The following is a 9,199-nucleotide window of genomic DNA, read 5'->3' as shown; positions in this document are numbered from 1 at the left end:
TACAACTCGGCGTAAAAGCGTCCAAAAATCTCCGCCTTCGTTCCGTCCCGGTGTTGCAGCACACCTGCAGCATCTCTGATCCCTCCTATGTATTCCCGCTCCCTCCTATCCCGCAGTTGCCGCGCCAGATGTTTGCCAACCTTGTTACCGCATGAATATGATTGTCGCCCCAGTCGCAAAAGCGTAAGCTCGGCCCTATTGGCATAGTGCGCCTTTAATTTGCCCCTCACCGCTGTCAGCGGGCGGAGAGTCACCCTCGAGGGGTTGAGTTTGTGAGCACGTTCGAGCTAGACCACCTCAGCTTCCAAGGCCTCACGTTCCTTCCTCCGCAGGGCGTTAATCTGCGAATTGAGTCCCAGACATGTGCCCCTGATCGTAGCTTTAAAGGCATCCCATGTGGTCGACAGTGAGGTGTCCGACGGGGGATTAAGGTCAAAGAATTCTCTGATAGCAAGTCGCAAGGCTTGATTAGATATATCGTCCCTGATTACCGACGCCGGGAAATACCACTTCCGATGCGACGCACCAGTTGGCGACCAACGAAGGCTAAGCACCAAGAGACTATGGTCCGAAACAGAGATTGGAAGAATGGCGGCAACTACCACGTCCCCGCGTAGAGATTGGCTAAGGAAAATGAAATCCAAACAGGAATAGGAATGATGCACGTGGGAGAAGAATGTGTGATCCTTTGTGGTAAGGTGGAAAAACCGCCAGCCATCAACTAGTCCCAGCTCCCCCACTCCATGCTGTGTCGAAGCAGAAAACACCCCCGTGCCCGCCCTATGCCCCCCTGAGCGGTCCATATCCTTGTCCCACACCAGATTAAAATCCCCCAGCAAGAATAGATGACCCTCCGCAAAGTCCCCAACCTTCAACAACAGATCCTGCAAATACTTATTCTGACCTACGTTTGGTAAATACACCACCACAAAAGTGCACAGTCGACCTTGAATAAGCCCTTTGACCATCAACCAACGGCCCTCCTTATCGTGACGCACCTCCATAGGTTGAAAGTGCAACGCAGTTCGGAAAAGGAGTGCCACCCCCCTGTGTTTCGTAGCGGCGGAAGACCTATAAATAATGGGATAAGCCCTATGGCAGAGCGCATCTCATCTTACCGTGCTAAGTGGGTTTCTTGCAACCCCACTATGTCAAGGTGATGATCCACCACATATTTCCACACCTTCTGCCTCTTCTAAGGTGAATTCATGCCCGCCACTCTCCCCCCACCATAACCCAAAACTCGCCATCCAACCACAGCAGTGTTATCCACGATGCTAACTCGCACGCACACCAGCCGCCATCCAGCAGTCCCCCTTTCCCACCGTCATGGGACCCCCCCAACACCCCAAACTCCCCAACTCCAACCCCCCCCCAGTCGAAAAACAACCAACAGCAAGAACAAAAGCAAAATTGTGAAAGCAAAGACAGTACTCATCGTGTCCAGAAGTCCAGAGTCCACAGGGGCCTTCCTTTCAGGAAGTAGGCCGGGGCGACCAATACAGTATCCCCCATGGCCACGGTCAAGGGTGTCTCCTCCAAGAGTACATTCATACCCACAGACCAGGAGGCCAGAACCCCTCCGGCGCCGATCCATCAGCAAGAAAGAGGTCACGCCGCTCCGGAGCTTTGCTGCGTATCAGTCAACGTAGCCGATGCCACCGCGTTGCCCCGCTCCTGCAGGCTGGTAGTGAGGTCCGGTCTCCGCCGATCGGGGGGAAGCGCCCACCCTGTGCCAGGAGGACGAGCGGTGGCACCTCCGAGACGGAGAAGTAGTTGCTTCCTGCGAAGGCGGTACATCCTCCAGGCCCAGGAGGTCCTTTGCCACCTGGAGCGAGCGAATCTGTGCGAGCCGATTCTGCCACCGAAAGATGATTCGAAATGGATGCCCCCAGGAGTAAGCGATGCCACGCTCTCTCAGAAAGGCAGTCACTGGGCGGAACTCCCTTCGTTTCCGTAGTGTGGAGGCCGCTAAATCTTGATACAGCTGAGGGCAGTGGTCCCTGAACTGCAATGACGTGATTGCCCTGGCTTTGCGGAGGATACGCTCTTTCACCTGAAAGTCGTGGACACATACAAGAATATCAGGAGGGGCCCCCCCCCCCCTCCCCTCCTCGCCTGGGCAACCCCACTCTATGCATCCTGTCCATTCGAATTTCCTGCGTATCCTCTTCATCCAGTATCTGGAGGAACAGGTCTTGGACATATCCACGCAGGTCTCCTGCCTCACCATCCCAGGGCCCAGCTCGGATACGAATGTTGTTCCTGCGGGGACGGTTTTCTAAGTCCTCCGTGTGCGTCTGTAAGTCCAGGTTCTGCTCGGTAAGGCGGATGATATCCTGCTGCAACAAGTGCACATCGTTGGCCATACTTAAATCATGGTCCTCCAGAGTCGCCACCCTCTCGCCTATACCGCCCACATCCCTCCGCACCTCCCCTAGATCGGAGGCCAATTGCGCGCGGAGCTCGGAGATGTCTTCCTTAATGGAGGCAAAGAGTTCGGTCATAAAAGCCTTCGTCACCGGTGCCTCATCGTCCGATTGCTTCGAGGAACCACTAGCTCCTGGGGATGCCGGCTGCTGGGAAGATTTCGAAGTGCCATCCTTCCCCGGGCGCCCCTTGCGCTGCACGTTAGACATGGCGGCAAGCAGCACTCCACCCAGGCGCCACGCGGCCAAACAAGATGGCGGGCCCTGCCGCTCGACCCAGTCTAGAACTTAGGCCCGTCATCCCAATGACCAAACCTCGAACTATAGGCCGTAGTACTTCTGAAAAACGCTCACGGCCCACACTGCAGCCCGGGTCTTCGCTCCTCAGGCGTCGCAGGCGACCAGGGTAAAGCTCAAGCTTGCGGACGACCAAAAGTCCAATGGCGGCCATGCATGAATGCCGCCGCTATCCCGTAGGCCGCGTCCTCCTCATACGCAGATCCGGCCTCACCGGAGCTCGCCGACCTGGCACCGCTCTCCACCACCAGTCTCGCTCAGGGCCACAGCCACTGCCCGGTCTCACCGCCACCGGCGTTCAGATGTCTCGGGCCTCCTCTCGGCGTACACCGCCGGGCTCTGTTAAACCTCCTCCTCCAAGCCTCGTGGGCCCGCTCCACGCCACAAGCTAGATGACTCCAAGCCACCCCTGTAGCAAGATCTGCCGCCTCGCCGACTCAGCGTGGTTCTCCACCTTCCCCCAGCTCCGGAGCCTCCAGGCGGGATCTCAGGAGCTCCGCCCTCTTCCTACATCAGCCGCCAAGACCCAAGAAAGGCCGGGGTCGCGCAGGCCACAGAGCTCAGTCGGTCCCGTGGTCTATCTTGAAGTCTCTCCGCCCCACCGACGGCACCAAACCTCTCCGCTATGCCAGGGGGACCTCCGCAGCACTTTTGAAGTGAAACCGCTCCCTCAGGACCGTGCTATAAGATGCTTTGTCGGATCAGCGCCGGAGCGGCTCGGAAAGGCGTCCTACTCCGCCGCCATCTTCAACTGCACCCGTCCTCTTTGCTTTTAAGTAGCATATTTGTATACATTTTACAATCCATCTGGCAATGCCTGCTTTTGAGATGGGATTGCCCTTATGCGTAGGAGAAAACGCTACAAATAGCCGTTTTGTCTTTCTGAAAGTTTGTGTTCTTTCTATATAATACAATAATGCCCTTCTGACATCTAATGTATGTAGGGCCCTTTCCGCTACCGTCTGTGGTTTTGGAAAGAAGACCGGTAGTTCCACTGACTGATTGATGTGGAATGCTGAAATTACTTTAGGTAAGAATTTTGGGTTTGTTCTAAGAACCACCTTGTTTTGGTGTAACTGCATGAATGGTTCGTGAATTGTAAACGCTTGTAACTCACTTACTCTTCTGAGTGAAGTGATAGCTATGAGGAAGGCCACCTTCCATGTGAGGAATTGTATTTCACACCTGTGCATAGGTTCAAAGGGTGGTCACATTAGTCTGGTAAGTACTATGTTGAGATTCCAGACTGGGGAAGGTGGCAGTATTGGTGGAATGACTCTTGAGTCCTTCCATGAAAGCTTTAATTGCTGGTACTTTAAACAGGGAAAGATGTTGCCCGTTTTGTAGGTACGCCGCTATGGCTGCGAGATGAACTCCGATAGAGGTATATGCTAAGTTACATTGCTGCAAGTGTAGTAAATAGCAAATAATCTGTTTAGTGGATGCGTCCAGAGGGTTGATGTGATTATTGTTAGTGTACAGCAAACCTTTTCCATTTTGCTGCATAGCATGCTCTGGTGGTAGGACGTCTTGCTTGTTTAATGATTTCCATACATTCTGGAGGTAAATCTAAATATCCAAACTCTATGACCTCAGGAGCCAGATCGCTAGGTTCAATTGTTTGGGATCTGGGTGCATTATTTCTCCATGGTTCTGTGTAAGGTGCATGGGTAATAATCTTAGCTTTAGATGTGGCACCTGTGAGAGTTGTAGTAGCGTGGTGAACCACGGCTGTCTTGCCCACGTGGGTGCTACTAGTATCATTGTCATTGAGTGCTGTTGCAGTTTCCGAACCACTAACGGAATTAGTGGGAGAGGGGGAAAAGCGTAAGCAAATTTGTTGGACCAATTTATCCATAGTGCATTTTCCTGGGACCGGTGGTGTGGGTACCTGGATGCGAAGTTTTGGCATTTTGCGTTCTGATGATTGGCAAACAGATCCATCTCTGGTTGCCCCCATCTTTGGAAGAATGGCTGCAGTATTTGGTCGTGCAGCTCCCATTCGTGTACTTGTTCTGACTCTCTGCTTAGGATGTCTGCTATCTGATTTTGAACTCCTGGTAGGTGTTCTGCTAACAGATAGATCTTTTGAGGAATGGCCCATCTCCAAATGTCCTGTGCTAGTCTGGATAGTTGAAGAGTGTGTCCCCCCCCCCCCGTTTTTTAATATAATACATTGCAGTCATGTTGTCTGTTCTGATCAGGACTGCCTTGTTGGTTATTTGCATTTGGAAAGCTTTTAGTGCTAGAAATACTGCTAGTAGTTCTAAGTAGTTGATGTGCAGTTTCTTTTGCTGCACACTCCATTTCCCCTGCACTGTGTATTTGTCCACATGCGCTCCCCATCCGAAGAGCGATGCGTCCGCTGTCAGTATCACTTGTGGATTCGGTTCTAGGAACGACCGTCCTTTGGAAATGTTTGTTGTGTTCCACCACTTCGGAGAGCGATGCGTACGGTCGTCCACCAACACCAGATCTGTAATCTGACCTTGAGCCTGATTCCACTGTGTCGCTAGACACTCCTGTAGTGGGCGCATTTGTAGTCTGGCATGTGGTATTAGCAGTATGCAGGAGGACATCATGCCTAACAGTTGCATAAACACTCGTGCTGGTAGTGAGTGTTGTGGTTGAAATTTTTGTATCAACTTGACCATTGTCTGTATGCTGATTAGATTGGGGTATGCTTTGGCTCTTTCTGTGTCTATAGTAGCCCCCAGGTATTGTTGAATCTTGTTTGGTTGTAGGTGTGATTTTTTTGTAGTTCACCGTAAACCCTGGGTGATGCAGCAATTGAATGGTCTTCTGTGTGTTGTGAAGGCATTCTTCTTGTGACTTGGCCTTTATTAGCCAATCGTCCAAGTAAGGGAAGACATGTATTTGTTGTCTTCTTAGGTGTGCTGCCACCACAGCTAGGCATTTTGTGAACACTCATGGTGCCGTTGTGACCCCGAACGGAAGGACTTTGAATTGATAATGTTGTCCTTCCACTACAAACCTTAGGTATTTCCTGTGAGCTTTGTGAATTGGGATGTGAAAGTAAGCGTCTTTTACATCCAGTGTAGAAAGAAAGTCCCCTTTCTTCAGTAAAGGAAGTACTTGTTGGAGCGTGACCATGTGGAAATATTCCTAATTTATGTATGCATTGAGAGGTCGGAGGTCCAAGATTGGTCTTAGAGACCCGTCTTTTTTGGGGATTGGGAAGTATAGAGAGTATACTCCTGACCCTTGTTGATGTTTTGGAACCTTCTCTATGGCATGCTTTTGTAGCAGTGATATTACTTCTTTTAACAATGTCAGATGGTCTTGACTCATTGGACGCTGTTTGGGCGGGATGTTTGGTGGGGTAGCTGTGAGTTCTAGGCAATAACCATGTTGGATAATTTGTCTCACCCACTTGTCTGATGTGATGTTTTCCCAGACAGGTAGGAACTGTGCTAGACGTCCCCCGACCGGTGTTATGTGGTCTGGGGGAAGCTGTATTAAGTCACTGTTTTGGGGTTGGGGAGTTGCGGTTATTATTTCCGCGACCTCTACCCTTGTTGTTGTTACCTCTGTAACTGCCTCTTGAATTACCTCTGGGTGACGTTGGCGTAAAAGAGGTGGATTGCTGACTTGTTCCTGTACTTTTTGAGCCCCCTCTATAGATGGATCTACGAAAGGAACCCCTTTGTGTTGGTTGTTGTAATGCTCCCATTGACTTAGCCGTTTGTGTCCTTTTTCATCTTTTCTAAGGTCTCCTCTGTGCTTGAGCCGAAAAGTGTGTTCTGATCAAAGGGTTGGTTTAATAAGGATGTTTGTACTTCTTGTTTGAACCCTGAGACCCTAAGCCATGCATGTCTCCTTAACATGATACTGGTGTTGATGGATCTTGCTGCAGTGTCTGCCACATCCAGGGCGCACTTAATGGAAGTGTTAGTTATTATCTTTCCTTCCTGTATTAGCTGATCTGCTCTCTTCTGATGTTCTTTAGGAAGATGTGTGATGAGTTTCTCTAACTCATCATAATGTGCCCTGTCATAACGTGCAAGTAGCGCTTGTGTATTGGCTATGCGCCAGCTATTTGCCGCCTGTGATGCTACTCTCTTGCCTGATGCATCTATTAATTTTGACTCCTTATCAGGTGGAGGGGCTTCTCCCGTAGATAATGAGTTCGCTCTTTTGCGAGCGTTTGAAACTACAAGCGAGTCCAGAGGTACCTGCCCCTTGATAAATATTGGGTCCTTTGGAGCTGCCTTATATTTTTTATCAATTTTTGGGTTTAACACCATAGCCCTCACTGGGTCTTTGAATATGTCTGCTGCGTGACTGAGAAGACCCTGCAGCATAGGTAGAGTACCTGATGTTCTTTGTGCAGTAGGTAATGTCTCTAATAGGAAATCCTCTACCTGAGGTTCTGTATGTAGATCTACCTTGTGATATTTTGCTGCCCTATTAATGAGCTGTACAAACCCTGTGTTATCAGGTGGTGAAGGCTTTGAGGGATATAACTCTGGGTCGTTATCATCTGACCCTGCGTCATAATTTTCCCATGGGTCATCCTCATCTGGGATAGTGTCATCGTCCCCATGAAGTTCTCCCTCCCCTGTATCACTGTCTACATCTGGCTGAGGTGTAGATGGTCTTGATGTAGAAGGTGGAGGAATATTTAGCATAGTGTGAGGAATAGGAGAAGAGGGTGTGACTTTGGGTCGAGGAGAAGTAGGAGGAGTTTTATTTGTCCCCATTGTTCTCTTCTTAGAAGGAAGAGGTTTGTCTTCAAACTGTTCATTCTTCCTCTTCTTCGTCACTACTTTGCCAGTTTGTAGATTGATAAACAAAATCTTTTGTTTCGGATCTGTTTGCTGCTCCTGTATCGGTACCGGAGCTTTTGGTTCCGAAAGGTGCCTTTGCTTTCGATCGTCAATGTTCGGTGTTTTCGGCACCAAGGATTTGTTCGATTCCGATTTTTTCGGTGTCGAGTGAGTCTTCGACGTCGAAGCATGTTTTGGTTTCGACATGGAATGCTTCGATGCCGAGCTTTCTCTTGCCTGAAGCTTCGGTGTCGAAGTCGATGTCGACCGTTTCTCGGATCCGACATGGTGGGAGACCGAGAGTTTCGGTTTCGTTGCCGGGCCCGAAGGCGGGGCGTCGGAAACTTTTTTCTGCGGTTTGGCCGGGCTCGAAGGCGGGGTCGTTACCGCACGGGGTTGTTTTTTTGGTAAGGGGACGTCGTCACTCACGGTTTGTTGCACGTCGAGTTCAACATCCGACTCGTCCCCTTCCGACCCCGACTGTTCTTCATGATCCTCTTCTTCATCGAGGTGCTGGTCCTCGAACAGCTCCGGGATCGCCTCCGACTGAATTCTGGAAACCTCGTGTCGTTGAGCTCGATGATTTCTAATAGTCGACTTGGAGGAGAATGCTGCACAGGCCTCGCAGTCCCTGGATTCGTATTCAGGCGATAGGCAGAGGTTGCACACCTCGTGTAGGTCCTTGTGTGGGAACTTAGCACCACACGTTGGACATTTCTTAAATGGAGTCCTTTCCATGGACTCCGGGCTTGACCACGTCGAGAAAGGCCTCCTATTCGTCGACGTAGATCAAAGTTTTTCTTTGATGTTGGAGTCGAAACGCGTCAGAATGGAAATGAAATCGCGTTCGATAACAATACCGTCGAATTGGAAAGGGAATACGCGCCGAAAAATCACTTCTTTCCGAAGTCAATCTGGAGCACTTCAATCCTCATCCGAACCCGATGGCGGAAAAAAACAATCTAAGGATGGAGCCGATGCCCATGCGCACTAGCAACCAAAGGAGGAGTCACCAATCTACAAAAGACTCTCCAAGAGAAAACAAAGTGCAATCATCCGAGCCCAACAACAGATGGCGATCTATTCATAATGTACCATCTGCAGCCCATATGCCTCGAACATATATTTATGCCGTGGCTATGAAACTAAATGTGACCAAACACATTTAGAGTAACTGTACTAATTTACAAAAAAGCACGGCACATTTGCTACCATGCAAATATTACATTTCAGAGTGCCACAGCAGAACAAAACTGGAATGCTTCTTTCTACTGTGGGTTTTGGCTTATTTATGGTCTCCGAGATACAAGGCATCTTCGATTGCGTAAATCAAGTATATTACAACTTCACTCTTTCTGGGGAGTGGCGGGCAGCTGCTCATCATTGCGATTAGTTCTGTTGTACCTACTACTATTCCAGAAGACAGCTGACGGGTGGTACTGGTCAACCACATTATTTCTGGGTGTGAGGGCATTAAACCGCAGTTACAAATTTGTCCGACTGGACCCCTCTTTCTCTGATCCTTTTAATCATGCTGAATTCCTGTTAAATATCTTGGCGGGAACCACCACAGTTAATTGATTTCAATGTAAATACAGCACTGACAATATATAGGGTTACATACAGGCTCTGGTCGGAATCAGACCCTACACTGTTCATATGGAGGGGTTGATTATCGCCCTG

Source organism: Lissotriton vulgaris, chromosome 6 (genome assembly GCF_964263255.1).
Source record: "Lissotriton vulgaris chromosome 6, aLisVul1.2, whole genome shotgun sequence".
Taxonomy (NCBI): domain Eukaryota; kingdom Metazoa; phylum Chordata; class Amphibia; order Caudata; family Salamandridae; genus Lissotriton; species Lissotriton vulgaris.
The sequence above is the reverse complement of the archived record's forward strand: the minus strand, read 5'-3'. Positions refer to the sequence as shown.